This window comes from Dromiciops gliroides, chromosome 1 (genome assembly GCF_019393635.1).
Source record: "Dromiciops gliroides isolate mDroGli1 chromosome 1, mDroGli1.pri, whole genome shotgun sequence".
NCBI classification, from domain to species: Eukaryota; Metazoa; Chordata; class Mammalia; order Microbiotheria; family Microbiotheriidae; genus Dromiciops; species Dromiciops gliroides.
Genome location: NC_057861.1, coordinates 185,591,467 through 185,605,335, shown reverse-complemented (window position 1 = coordinate 185,605,335; position 13,869 = coordinate 185,591,467). Strand labels below are relative to the sequence as shown.

The 13,869-nt window shown below is 38.6% G+C and overlaps 1 long non-coding RNA gene across 2 annotated transcripts in view; it reads right to left on the bottom strand.

The window, feature by feature from the left end:
* LOC122743770 overlaps positions 1-7,837 on the bottom strand; it is a 379,759-nt gene extending 371,922 nt beyond the window's left edge. For both annotated transcript variants that reach the window (XR_006355023.1, XR_006355021.1), the window contains exon 1: positions 7,753-7,837. This is a non-coding gene — a long non-coding RNA (uncharacterized LOC122743770). The remainder of the gene's footprint in view (positions 1-7,752) is intronic.
* Between the last annotated feature and the right edge of the window lie 6,032 nt (positions 7,838-13,869).

The following is a 13,869-nucleotide window of genomic DNA, read 5'->3' as shown; positions in this document are numbered from 1 at the left end:
AGTCATCCTCAGTAAAGTAATTCAAAGATCATCTCATCAGTGGTAGAGAGGGAATGAAACAAAAAATAAGAGGAAAGACAAGAGCCAAGGGAGAGAGAAAGAGAACACAGATTTAAGAAAAGGAGAAGGAAGACATAACCAAAGGACTGAAACAATTAAAAATAATAACTTGAGAGAAAAGTAAGTTGAGTTAAGCCAAGTAGGATAGAGATTTTTTTTTTAATTGTATTACATTACAAGGGATCTAAATATAAACTTAGTGCCTCTGGATAGAGTCCAGAGGTTAAAACCATTTCTAGAAATTTGTGGAACAAAGACCTAAAATTAGGTCTTCTGAATCAGATTTAGAATTGGTAAGAGAGCCTCATTTTTACAGGTTGATGTAACTGAAGCCTATGAGAAAGAATTAAGTGACTGAGCCTAGATTTGAACCTTCGTTCTCTAATGCCATACCTATCACTCAATTGATAAGCACTGCTGCATTTTATTACTTAGGCACAAAAGTTCTAAAACTCCTATATATCTTTACAATTACATTGAATGGGGAGATCTATAGAGAGTCTTAGAATAAGGGTATTTAATCTCTTTTAAAAAAACTTATAGAGAGCAGCTAGGTGGCAAAGTGGATAAAGCACCAGCCCTGGATTTAGGAGGACCTGAGTTCAAATATGGCCTCAGACACTTGACACTAGCTGTGTGACTGTGGGCAAGTCACTTAACCCTCATTGCCCTAAAAAAAAAAACAAAACTTACGGGGGACAGCTACGTGGTGCAGTAGATAGGGCACCGGTACTGGATTCAGGAGGACCTGAGTTCAAATCCGGCCTCAGACACTTAACACTTACTAGCTGTATGACCCTGAGCAAGTCACTTAACCCCAATTGCCTCACCAAAAAAACAAAAAACAAACAAAAAACAAACCTTATGGGACACTAATTTTTATGAATTATATAAGGCAAATCATGGAAAAGAGAAAGAAAACACTATGATCTAATTCTTATTATTCATTAAAGTCTTTGAGCAAATCCAGCATCAGAATGCATGTCTCCATTTTATCCACTATTCAAAGTCATGGTGTCTTAAAGTAAATTTGTCACATGGAAATGGATATTATACTCATGGCTTATTTTTTTTAAGAATCCTCATACAAATTTATGCAACTGCAACCAATTTTGCTTTTTAATCTCTCTTAGTCTTCATTGTTACAGGCATCAGAGACTACACTATGTCCTCAAACCATTCTTTATACTGTAATTTTTCCTTCCTAAGACTTGCTTAAACAGTTCTTTATTAAGTTCTTCCATTGTAAATGAAAAAAAAAAAAGCTAGAAAAAAAGTTAAGAAAGTTGTGGTCAGAAAGAAAATAGCAGCAGGCCTCCAGCCTCCATATTAATCATATTCACCACCATCATTGAACTTTAGATGAATTTTAATTTCATTTCTCACAGGCCTCCAGGGTAAAATCACAGCCGGTGAAATAAAGTCACCCTTTCAGTGGAACAAGGACTGGAGTTTCAAATTAGCAGAGTGCAAAAAGGAAGAGTGGAAGTGGAACCACGAGTTCACAGAAAAATGCCAGTGAAGAGAGAAGCCAAATACCAAGTTTACAAGAGAGAGGAGGAGCAGGAGAAACATTCTCTTAGCAACATTCCTATTAGTTTCTGCTACCTAACTTCCAGGTCTCTTCTGAAGCTTTGGCATGAAGCCAAGGCGGCTGGGTGGGTCGAAGGCAGGATGAACTAGGACCAGAAAGTCTGCAGAGAAGTTTAAAAGCCCTGCCCTAATAGTTTAGTCTTCCCACCCCTTCCCACACCCCTCCTGGGGCCCTGCAGGGTCATTTTTTTTCTTCCTGTGGTTCCACGAATCATAAGGTCATCCGTGAGCTTGGCACAGCCTCACAATCCCACAGTGAAAATAGGCCTCTGAAGAAGGCAGAAGCCACAGCCAGGAAAGCACCCCTTTGCAAACAGACTTCCGAGGAGAATTAGCCTCTTGAAATCCTCTTTGAAAAAAAAAAAATCACACAATAAAACAGCTGCTCCTTAATGTCTCAGGGTTTAATTAGCCCCAAGCCCCTGATCCACATAGAACTTCAGGCCAATGATGTCCAACCTACTTTGCTCTTCCCTGCATAGAACAATCCCATAAGTACTCTTGGTCAGAACTAGGTCATAAACTTATCCACGGAGAAGCATTTATTGTCATTGAAAATGGCTTAGTCTGTTCAAGAGGTTACAATAATAAAGGAAGCCTGAAACCATACTTTCAGAACCTGACAAGTTGGGCATGAGCCTGCCAGTCTGGAATACTGGCTCCTTATTTATCATCCTTTGATTCTTCCGTTCCTTCATCCATCTAAGATGGGCCCTTTTTTGTCCCCCACCCCTGGATCAAGATACTTTGATGGTACACCATATCCGGATTAGTACAGAAGTATCAAAGTTTATTTATCATTTATTCCAGCTTCAAATTCACCGTTCCATGCACAGTTGTCTCCATTTCAAAAAAGTATGAAAATGCTTAACTCCTGCCAAAGTTTATGGACTAGTTACCTCCTGCCACAGAAGGGAAAGGAGGCGGGTAGTGTGACTAGGAGAAAAGAGAGAGAATAGAGAATCACAGAATCACAGCCTTAAGAGTTGGAGAGATGTGTATTCTGGTTTATTTGTTGTCGTTGCTTCCTTTCAATTTCATAAAGACTCTGTCAAGAAGCACTCCACCTCCATATACTCCTTCCTTCACCCTCCCTGCAGAGGAGGATGAGAGGAATAATGGTGTACCTCTTAAGGATAATCAAACTGCCTCACTCCCTTTCTCTCCTCCCACACACCTAAAAGAAGTTCCTCTTTCCTTCACCCAGGGACCACAGGGACAGATGCCAAAGCGGTATGTCTCTTCTTCCCTGAGTGGTGAGTCACTTCAAAGAGTGTTCTGATAGAGCCCATGAGTTTTTATCCATTTCAGCCAGGCTAGCCCTCACAACCTTCTTCTACCCTTGCATAATCCAGCCCCAAAGGAGTATAGCCCAAGGTTATAACAGTCCTGCTGTGAACCCTTTTCCAAATCGGAATTTTGTCTCTGTCCCACTCCCAAGAATATACTCAAACCCCTCCCTAAATGAAGGAGGAAATATTACAAGACTGCTTATAACCAGGATCTGTAGTGTAGATGCCTGTATTTCAGTCTCAGAAATTGGGCCCCTTCTTCCTTTCCTCCCCCTCAATAATTCCATCAGGAACAGGATAGGGGGTGGGGAAGAAAGAACAAAACAGCTGCGTCCCACTCCTTCCCTATCTGATCAAAGGCTCCAATTTGTTAACTTAACCTAGAAAGCCCCTGAGGTATTATACCAGAGAGTTCCTCCACCCAAACAGATCCTCTATGTTGTTTTTTTTTCTTCCTTTGCAGTGGGCAGGCAATGTAAAGGGGAAATAAGGACAGATGTGCTCAGAAACGGAAATACTGCACAACACTAACTTGGCTCTGGGTAGAGTCAGATTATAGGCCCAGCACCTCCAATTCTGTCCAAGTGGAAAAAGAAACTACAGGGTGCAACCTTTCTCCAGCTGTGTGAACTCTGCTGCCCAGGGACTCTGCCAACCAAAGAGGATCAGCAAAGCACTGAATTGCTATCCTCAGTCCCCAGCTGCCCTAGATTTTTTTTTTATCTTCTTGTTTTTTAGTTCTTTTGGTAAACTGATTCCCTCCATGGTCCAGTCTTCATTGTTATTGTAATAGTTGCAACAAGGTCTCATGATTACTTTAAAATTGTTTTCTTGCTGTGAAATTATTCAGTATTAGCATGAAAATTAAAGAAAAGCCCTTTCCAGCAGCTTCCCTATAGCCAAAGTGTTCCTATTAATGCTGATACAAGAGTTCTTTGAGCTGTTTAAGAAGTGATTGACATAAGAGCCTTCATTTTAGTCTGAGAACATGGCATGTTTCCCACCTTTAAGAAATAAAGGGGGGCCAGCTGGATAAAGCAAGTGGATAAAGCAAGGGCCCTGGATTCAAGAGGACCTGAGTTCAAATCCAGACTCTGACACTTGACACTTACTAGCTGTGTGATCCTGGGCAGGTCACTTACCCCTCATTGCCCTGCAGAAAGAAAGAAAGAAAGGAAGAAAGGAAGGAAGGAAGGAAGGAAGGAAGGAAGGAAGGAAGGAAGGAAGGAAGGAAGGAAGGAAGGAAGGAAGGAAAGGCAAATTTTTCAATATCACCTTGAGAGGGCGCATGATGGGCACACAATAAGGTCAAGTTACAAATCTCAAAATGCATGCTCAGTAAAAAATCACTAACTCAGACTAATGAGCATAAAGCCTGGCCTGCATTAAACTATTTAGGATGAAAAACAATGTTATTACTTTCAATCAAATCCAGTAGGATATAGGACTGACAGCATGATACTGTGGAAAGGTGCCAGATTTGAAGTCTAAGCACATAGGTTCGAATCATATTACCTTGACAAGACTTAATCGCATGGCCTCAGTTTCCCCATCTGTAAAATTCAAGAATTGGGCCAGATGATCTTTAAGGCCACTTCTATGTCTAATAAGCCTACTTGGATCAAAGTTAACAAAAAAGTATCAACTTAAGTTGAAGATCTTGGGGAGCTACTAGAAGAAATTGGTGGCAATTATTTGTCATTAAAATATCAATTGTAAATATGTAAATGTTTGCTGCTAAATTACATACACAGGAAAATTGTATGTCTATACTTTTAAGGAGGTAAAACATACTCCCTAATGAGTCAGTTTATACCATTCATTTAACAAGCTCCTTTTCTCAAACAAAGGTAAACTTCTAGACTTCCTGTTGTTAAGGGATCCATTTAATGTGATGCTAGAACATCTCTTCTCACTTTACATTCTCTATCCCACAACTGAAGGAAGACAAATTGAAAGAGTATAATAGAGAACAAATGGTATGATAACCTTAAATAGAAGTTTAGCCTTTCAGGAATCTTTTGGACTAGGACTCACATATGTTCCCTTAAACACAGAGGCAATGAGATTTGCATGCTAATTATTACATATATTTGGTAAGGACTTGACACTCAGACCTGCTCAACAAGGAACAAAATTGAGTAATTTGTTCTCTAATAGGAGTATAGGAATTTTAACCAATGGAGGAAGCAGATAATATTTTGACACAAACTTGTTCTCCTTCCTCACAGAGGTGTCTATGCTCTCTCAAATCCATCAGTTTAGCAAGTCAAGTGAACAAGCATCTATTAACATTCTACTATGTGGAAGGTAATCTACTTAGTACTGGGAATACAAAGAAAGACAACCCCTCATCTTCCAACCCCCCCCCCAAAAAAAAAAACCAGGTCCCTGATCTCAAAAAGTTCACATTTTAGGTGCCACAGTAGATAGAGTCCTGGACATGGAGTCAAGAACACCTGAGTTCAAATCCAGCCTCAGATACTTCCTGGCTATATGACTGTGAGCAAGCCATTTAACCTCTGTCTGCCTCAGTTTCCTCATCTGTAAAATGAAAATAATAATAGCACCTAGTTTCCAGGGTTGTTGTGAGGATCACATGGGATAATATTTACAAAGTGCTATATAAATGCTGGTTGTTACATTATTTTATACTAATAGGAAAGAATGTACAATTATGTACAAACAAGATATAGACAGGATAAATTGGCCATGATCGCAGAGGGAAGGAACTAGCATTAAGGCAGACCAAGAAAAGCTTTTTGTAGTAGGTGGTATTTTACCTGAAATTTGAAGGAAGCCAGGGATGTTATATGGCATAGACAGGAAGGGAGAGAATTCCAAGCATGAGAGAGAGTCACTGAAAATGCACATTCAGGGGATGAAGTGTCTTTCACTTTAGAAAGAAAGCCAGGGTCGTTGAATCATAGAAAGTAAGGTGTAAGAAGACTAGAAAAGTAGGAAGAGAACAGGTTAAAATGGGGTTTAAAGGCCAGAGGATTTTATATTTGATCCTGGAGATAATTGAAAGACACTGTAGTTTATTGAAAAGGGTCAGACTTTTTTAAGATCAGTTTGACAGGTCATGTAGGATGTAGAGAGAAGAGGCAAGGAGACTAAGTGGCAGGCTATTGCCATAGTCCAAAAACGAAGTGATAAAACTCTGTACAATGGTGGTGGCAATGGTAGAAGAGAGAAGGAGGCATACACCAGAGATGTTACAAGGTAGAATAAACAGGACCTAGTCAGTCATTGGGTAATTGGCTAATAATTTGACTAAACAGAAATTAAAATTTATACATTTTTAGCTCCATGCAATGATTCTTAGACTTCAACTGAACAGATCATCCTATGAAGAACTCAAGAACTTCCATTTCAATTAGACCTCTGAACCACAGTGCTGATCTAGTCCCTTAAACAACAAGACCAGTTGAGTACTGCAGATGTTCTATCAAAGTCAAGGGCACAGGACCAAAACCTCAGTAACTTTCATCTCCTAACAACAGCCTCAAATCATCCTGGGATATGCTGCCTGAAACCTCTAACAAGAGCAATGCACAACACTGGAATTAAATATCTTTGGACCTCAGTTTACACAGATAGAAATGAGTAGTCCTTCCTAATTCATCTTCTCCAAAAATTACCTGAGAAGCTATGATATCATGATAACTATTAACAAAACTCTATTTAACCTTCTTAGAGATAGTTCTAAATTCATTTTGAATCTCTGATAAACAACTCATATATAATATGTATGACTCCAAATCTCAGCAATGCTCCAAATGATGAAATAAATCTTAAATGATATCATTCCTATCAGCAGCATACAGAAAAGGGGAAATAATGTTTAAAGGGAGTCTGGCATTGGAGGAAGGCTACTGAAACATTCCTCTTGTGCACAAGACAGAAACCTCAGTTTTCCAGTGAACAATACACCACAAAGCATGACTTCCAAGGAGAAAAACAAGGAACATCCACTTTCAAGAAACATGCTGAAAAGCCAAGTGTTGCTCTAAGAGATTACAAACCTAAGTCACCCTGATATTTAAGCCCTGGGAAAGTTAGCAGGGCTCCATTTAGCTAACCTTTATAGTTACACTAGGATATGCACTATCTAAGCTGTTTACCTACCTATCCCTCCTCCCCACACCCACTTAGCCTACTTGCATGAGGGGACCTGAAAGAGGGTTTTTAAGTTAAAGGCCCAAGCACCTACATTTCTTCAGGGTCAAACACTCCAGGCTTTCATCAAGCTTCATTAGAATCACAGAGAAAGGAATTTAAGGATAAAGAGGACAGGGAAAAAGACATTGGGTCAGTATGAATTAAGACTATTACCTAGAGTTGTCAGAAGTCCCAGGTGTACATCAAACCAAATGAAGTACCATTTAATTTGGTCCCTTATTTATTCATTCATTCATTCATTCATTCATTCATTCATTTATTTATTTATTTCCCCAGTGTCTGGGTACCTGATGGTTTCATTCTGCCACAGTCACATTCAAACCAACAGTTACTCTCTACCTGTAATACTTTCTGCATTCAGTTCGATTTAGGTAAACTCTATTCTTCAAAATATGGCAACCCTAATATTAACTTGCAAATCATGGAAAAGCCATCTTAACTTAAATAAGGATGCCAACATTTTAAAAAATGATACTGTAAAAGATAAGGGTCCCTTTATGATGTGGTATAGTTTTTGTTATGAACAGGGGCTAATCTGGACATAGAACCCCAATAAAGTCAGACATAAGAACTCTAAGTAGGACAAAATATAACCCACATCAGCAATCATTTCTTTCCCTACCTGAGGAAGTACTCATCCGTCATGCTGGATGTCTTGTGATCATGCTTCAGCGGACATCCAGTAAAATGAGATTTAGCCAATTCCTATGCATTTAAAAGAGAAGGGCAAATATGTCACATTATGCAAAACACAGCATCACAAGTATCAAAAAGGGTTTTAACAATTTGAAACAAAACAAGCAATCCCAGCAAATACTGAGAGATATGATAGCTATTAGCAGAATCTTTGGGTTGTTCCTCTACTGTATGGTACATATTTGATCAATTACTATTTTTTCAGTAGTTTTGATTTCCAAACAGACTTAGGATATGCTGATGACATGAGGATGACATCATCCTTGGACAGGAGGCTCACAGGAAAAACAATATTCAACAGCAGAAAACAGCAATGCATTTTCCAGACATATCCTAGAATGACAGCCATTACACTGTATCAAAATAAAAGCCACTCCTGACTTCTATTCTTTTGCCTACAAGCACTTTTATTACAGTTCACATCAAGAGCAAAAAAAAAAAAAGTTTCCAGTTCTCACAGGAAAAGAAAGAATGACTTTCAAATTATGTATTTTTTGAGAAAATGACTTATTAATACTAAATATGAAACACATGTTTCTCTCAGAAGTTGTTTTCTCTTCCAATGGGAAAGAGTTCCATGTTTCACAGCTATGCCTTTTCTCATGAAAAAGCAAATAATTAATATTGGCTCAGTTTATGCCAGGCCTATTTATTATACTTTAACTAATGAAGATCCCAAAGGCAAAAGTGGTTGTCTCACTTAGAAGACAGACACACCAGCTAAGAGTTAGTTCACCTGACCCAACAACAAAAGACATTTACCTATGCAGATCCACTGGGGCTTCAGGAAATGAGAGACTTTAATCACCTGAAGCCATATTTTCTTCCCAAGGATCATTTTCTTTCCATTTCAACTCTGAATCACTACATATCTAGATATATTTGCATATTTAGACACTCAGACTGTAAATGGGAGAAAACATTTTCTGCGTGTGTGTGTGTGTGTGTGTGTGTGTGTATGTGTGTGTAAAGGGGAAAGGGGGGAAAAGAGAGAGGGATGGAAGGAAGGAAGGAAGGAAGGAAGGAAGGAAGGAAGGAAGGAAGGAAGGAAGGAAGGAAGGAAGGGCAGCTACTACTACTCACAGACTGTTGTTTGTCCTTCATTTTTTAAGAAAACCAATGACATCATGAAAGTGATGTCTTGACTTCCAAGTGAATTGGATTTAAGTAAGGCAGGGCTATGCAAAGTCACCAGCTTCACTTCAGAGCCATCATCTGGGTCCAGTGGCAAAACAGATCAGGACAACTGGAGATGGTCCTGGAATCAGTGGGAGACCTTGGTCTTTTTAAGCTAAGTTTGGCTGAAACAACACTTATTTAGTGATTAAGGCTAGGTAAGAAGTAAAGCAAAAAATGGCCTCTTTTACCTACTCAAAAAATAAATAAATAAATCTGGGATGGGAAGACCTTCAGGGTTTCTGGCTAGAATAGAAACAATTGCTATTTACACTCACTCTGAGCCAACAAAACCCAAACAATGACTGACCTACCGAGACTTGGGTTGGAGCCCATTACTGGCCAATCAGTGAGAGCCAGAGTGATTTCGGTTTAAGACACAATCAAGTAGCTCCATTTGGATCAAATGTGTGTGTGTGTGTGTGTGTGTGTGTGTGTGTGTGTGTGTGTGTGTGTATGAAGAAGTGAGAAGGAGAAACCATGAAGGACATAAAGACATATAATGTTTTCTAAGACATAGAAAAGGTACTATTGTCCACTGATATGCCCAAAAGTCCACATGTATAGAGGACACCATACATCTTAGTGTAAATTCCACCTTTACCCATCATTCCTTCCCTGCCTTTTCCTAATGTATGTCACAGAATTGTCTTGGGGGAAGGTGTGAGATACAATTTCTCAGGAGGTCCTATCCAATTTCCTAGCAATCTGTAACACATGAAAGAGCACTCTGCATTCTGTCACTGTGATACAGTTCCTTCTCACAGATAGCACAACTGTCAGTCTCACCCTAAATAAACAAACAGAGTGAGCTAAGCACAGGTCCCCATGCAATTCATTCAGAGGATGTGACTGTAATGGCAATGTCTGGTGATTACACTCAATTATCCTTTATTGTTAACAAAAGCTATAGGCAGTGGAACTAACCCCCCTTTTCCTACCTGTCTCTCATATAACTGTCTGTTTATTACTAACACTGTTTGTGCATGTTTTAAAGTAAGGATTAGGGTCATCACAGCCATCCAGAAAGATAGCTGAAAGTAATTCCATTGTTGGTTTTGCATTGTTTAAAAAAAAATCATGACTTCTAGAAAACTAATTCTTTCAGGAATTTTGTATATCTTTCCAGCCTTGTTTTTATTTCCTTGTCTAGACTTCTGATTACATCTGTATAGGGTGCTTTCTCTGTGAAGAAACTCCATTTGACAATACATATAAGCAAATATTCTGCCTGAAGTTACACTGCTGGTTAGTGCCAGTGACAAGATCTGTACTCAGGTCTTCTTAACTCTCAGTTCAGCACTCGATCCATCACTCCACCTAACTTGTCTTTGACCTATGGATCAAAGGCAAAACTTGAATGCAGGTTATCTTGACTCTAAGACCAGCTTTCTATCCAGTACAATGTACAACTTTAAAATAGCTAACCATTGGTAGTAAATTTAGTGACAATTATTAAGTAATTCCTTCTCTTAAAAGAAACAAGCAATGTCAGGGGCGGCTAGGTGGTGCAGTAGATAAAGCACCGGCCCTGGATTCAGGAGTACTTGAGTTCAAATCGGGCCTCAGACACTTAACACTTACTAGCTGTGTGATCCTGGGCAAGTCACTTAACCCCAATTGCCTCAAAAAAAAAAAAAAAAAGGAAACAGAATTGTCAATACTTGCTACTCGGGGTCAAGAAAACTTTAGTTCAAGTTTCACCTCTGACATATATAGATCAAAACAAAATATATAATATTATATTTAAATATATATTATGTTTAATATGTAATAATGTTGGGTATATGTATGTGTGTATGTATAAATTAAATATATGTGTGAATAGGTATATGTATATGTGTGTAAACATTTTTATATATTACATCTGACATACAATAGACCAAGGGAGGAAGTTTCCACACCAAGAGTTCCTCTACACATTAAATCACACAAAAAAAGAAGAAAAAAATAAAAGTCAAAATAGTGAAATTCTTTATATAGTTGTATTAATCCTGGCAAAAGCACAATCCCTGAAGATCTGGAGTTCAATAAATACCTGATGATCTGAATTTGAAGGTATTCAATTCCAAAATGTGATAACTTAACTCTGAAAAGAGTGACCAATGAGGAATCAGGAAGCCAGCTTTTATCCTAATAGTTCAAATTAGCTAGATGAGATCCTCACTAAGACATTTACTCTTTGTGTTTCATTTCCCTCATCAATCAAATGGAAAAAAAATTCTTTTCTTAAAAAAAGTTCTCATATAAAGACAATATATTATTAATTCAAGATATGTATAAATTGAATTTCAATAAAATCATCGCCTATTGATTTGCCCCAAGAACAAAAAGATGATAGATCTTTTATTTTATTTTATTTTTTTTACTTTTAAATGGTAGTGACAGATATTCCCATAGATATATACACCTTGATGGGGGCAGCTAGGTGGTGAAGTGGTAAGCACCAGCCCTGGATTGAAGAGGACCTGAGTTCAAATCTGGTTTCAGACACTTGACACTTACTAGCTCTATGACCCTGGGCAAGTCACTTAACCCTCATTGCCCCGCCAAGAAAAAATTATTTATATATATATATATATATATATATATATATATATATATATATATATATATATATATATATATACATACACATATACATATATACATATATATATGTACCTTGTCTCCCTCAAGTAATTTGCAAACACTTAAAATGTTCTGGTAAGCTCTTACTTTAAAAAAAAAGTAATCTGGATTTATTATTTTACCAACCAAATATAGACGGAAGTTGATCAGAAGAGTTTCTTGATCAATCTGATTAACTCCCTAATCAATTTGTTTGGCTTACACAGCCTGAGTCTTTGAAGTCAGGAAAATACATCCCTGTGGAAAGTGTGGGCACACCCATTTGGTGCCTTGTTAGAAGGATAGAGTTTCGCTCCTGACTGGGCTTCCCCCAAGATAACTGAGTAAGATTCTTGGGAGGATCAGCATGAGTCAGAGAAGCCATCCTCACTCCAAGGGTCTATGAAAATAAGGTAACAGACTATTCAATCATTTCAGACTTCTTGATTCACTTTTTCTCTGTTCCAGGGACAGAAAAGGGCAAATCAGAACATACCTATGTTCTATGTAGAGGGGAAGGCTGTGCCTGAACACAATCATCCCCATTAAATCAAATCAATAAGCAAATATTAAGCACAATATGTGCCAGGCACCATGCTAAGTGCTAGGATTACAAAGAAAGGCAAAAAATATTACACCCCATGGAGAAGTAATGGCTTCCTTGGAGGAGAAGGATATGAGAATTAAAATGTGTTTACCCACAGCTTTCTGAGCATGATCTGAGACCAGCAGTCTAAGAGGGGACTTCCCAAACCTAAGAAATGACAGCAGCTAGGGCAATAAGAGCATAACTATATAAGCTAACTTGCTTGCTTACTAAGCCCAAGACAGGCACTCATGGCTAATTTTCCTAAATCTCAGCCTTCCATGTAAAGGGGGTGGGGTTTGATTGCTTAGTCAGTGTGATCCCAAAATCTAAGCAAGTCAAAAAAGAAGGGAGATTTCGTGAGTAGTATGTGTCTTGTGGAGCAGCTTTCTCCAAGACCAAGAGTCACAGACTCCAGCCTTCTAGTAAGAGAATTGGGGTTTCCTCAGTAATACGACATCAGAATCTAGCTCTCTGACCTGGTAAGGGAGAGTTCATGGGCAAGGAGTTCCAGAGGAAAGATGATTGTCCACATGACCTCTGTGCTGTGGCCAGAGGAGGAGCAAGGATCAGTCACATGATTGGTAAGCAAGTGACTGGGATCTTGCCACTACCATCACCATCACTGTCTCTGTCTCTGTCTTTCTATATGTCTCTGTCTCTTTCTGTCTGTCTGTCTGTCTGTCTGTCTGTCTCTCTCTCTCTCACACACACACACACACACACACACACACACAATAGAGTGAATTGTTCAAATAGCACAGATCCAATGCGAAGGGGATTGGCCATCCAGCAGCTCCAGACTGCATTTGCTTCCCAGGAAAAGTTCAGATCACATGAGCACTATGAGTTGGAGGGGATGTGTGTTGGACCCTTTGGGGGAGTTAGAAACATGCCCAAATACTTAGAATAATTCCAAATTCAATTCTTGCAAAGAAAAAAAAAATGCAGAGTGATTTATGTGATTTTGATATCTGTATATGAGCTAGGGGGAGTCCTTTCTGTTTTCTGCATTCTGAAGTAGAGTGAAATGGAGGCTATCTTAATGTGATATGCATGGGTTACTTTGAGCAACAATCTGTGGAAATCTAGACAGGAGCTAAACTAAGCTATATTTAGAGATTTTGCAAGAGTAAACTCTGGTGGAGGCAATAAGCCAAAGAAAGAGATTGGAGCTGGTCCATGTGAGCGGAGGAGACTGTGGGCCCCGGACCACAGTTTATACAAATAATCTTTTTGTAAAGTGAGAGTCCTGGATGTTGAGTCAAAGGACCTGGGTTTGAATCACAACCAGACATTTAATACCAGTTTAACTTTGGGCAAGTCGTTTTTGCCTCTCTTGGCCTCAGCTTCCTGATTTGTAAAATGATGAAGTAAAATAGATGACCACTAAGGTCTTTTCCTGCTCTATAATCTATGAATAATCAACTTTTGTCATCTACTAGGACTTAATAAATGCTTTATCTATGTATGTATCTAACATTTACTTGAGCTATTTTGTGACTTCAGATTTTTATATCTGTGTGTGTGTTTTTAATTCATCCAACAATTATAAAAACCTGTAGTAAGGTCAGCACCATGATATATATTAAAAAAAAAAAACTGGTAAAGTGATTTCTGCCTTCAAAGTTCTAGTCTATTTGAGTTGTTTTTAAAAGTAAGCATACCATA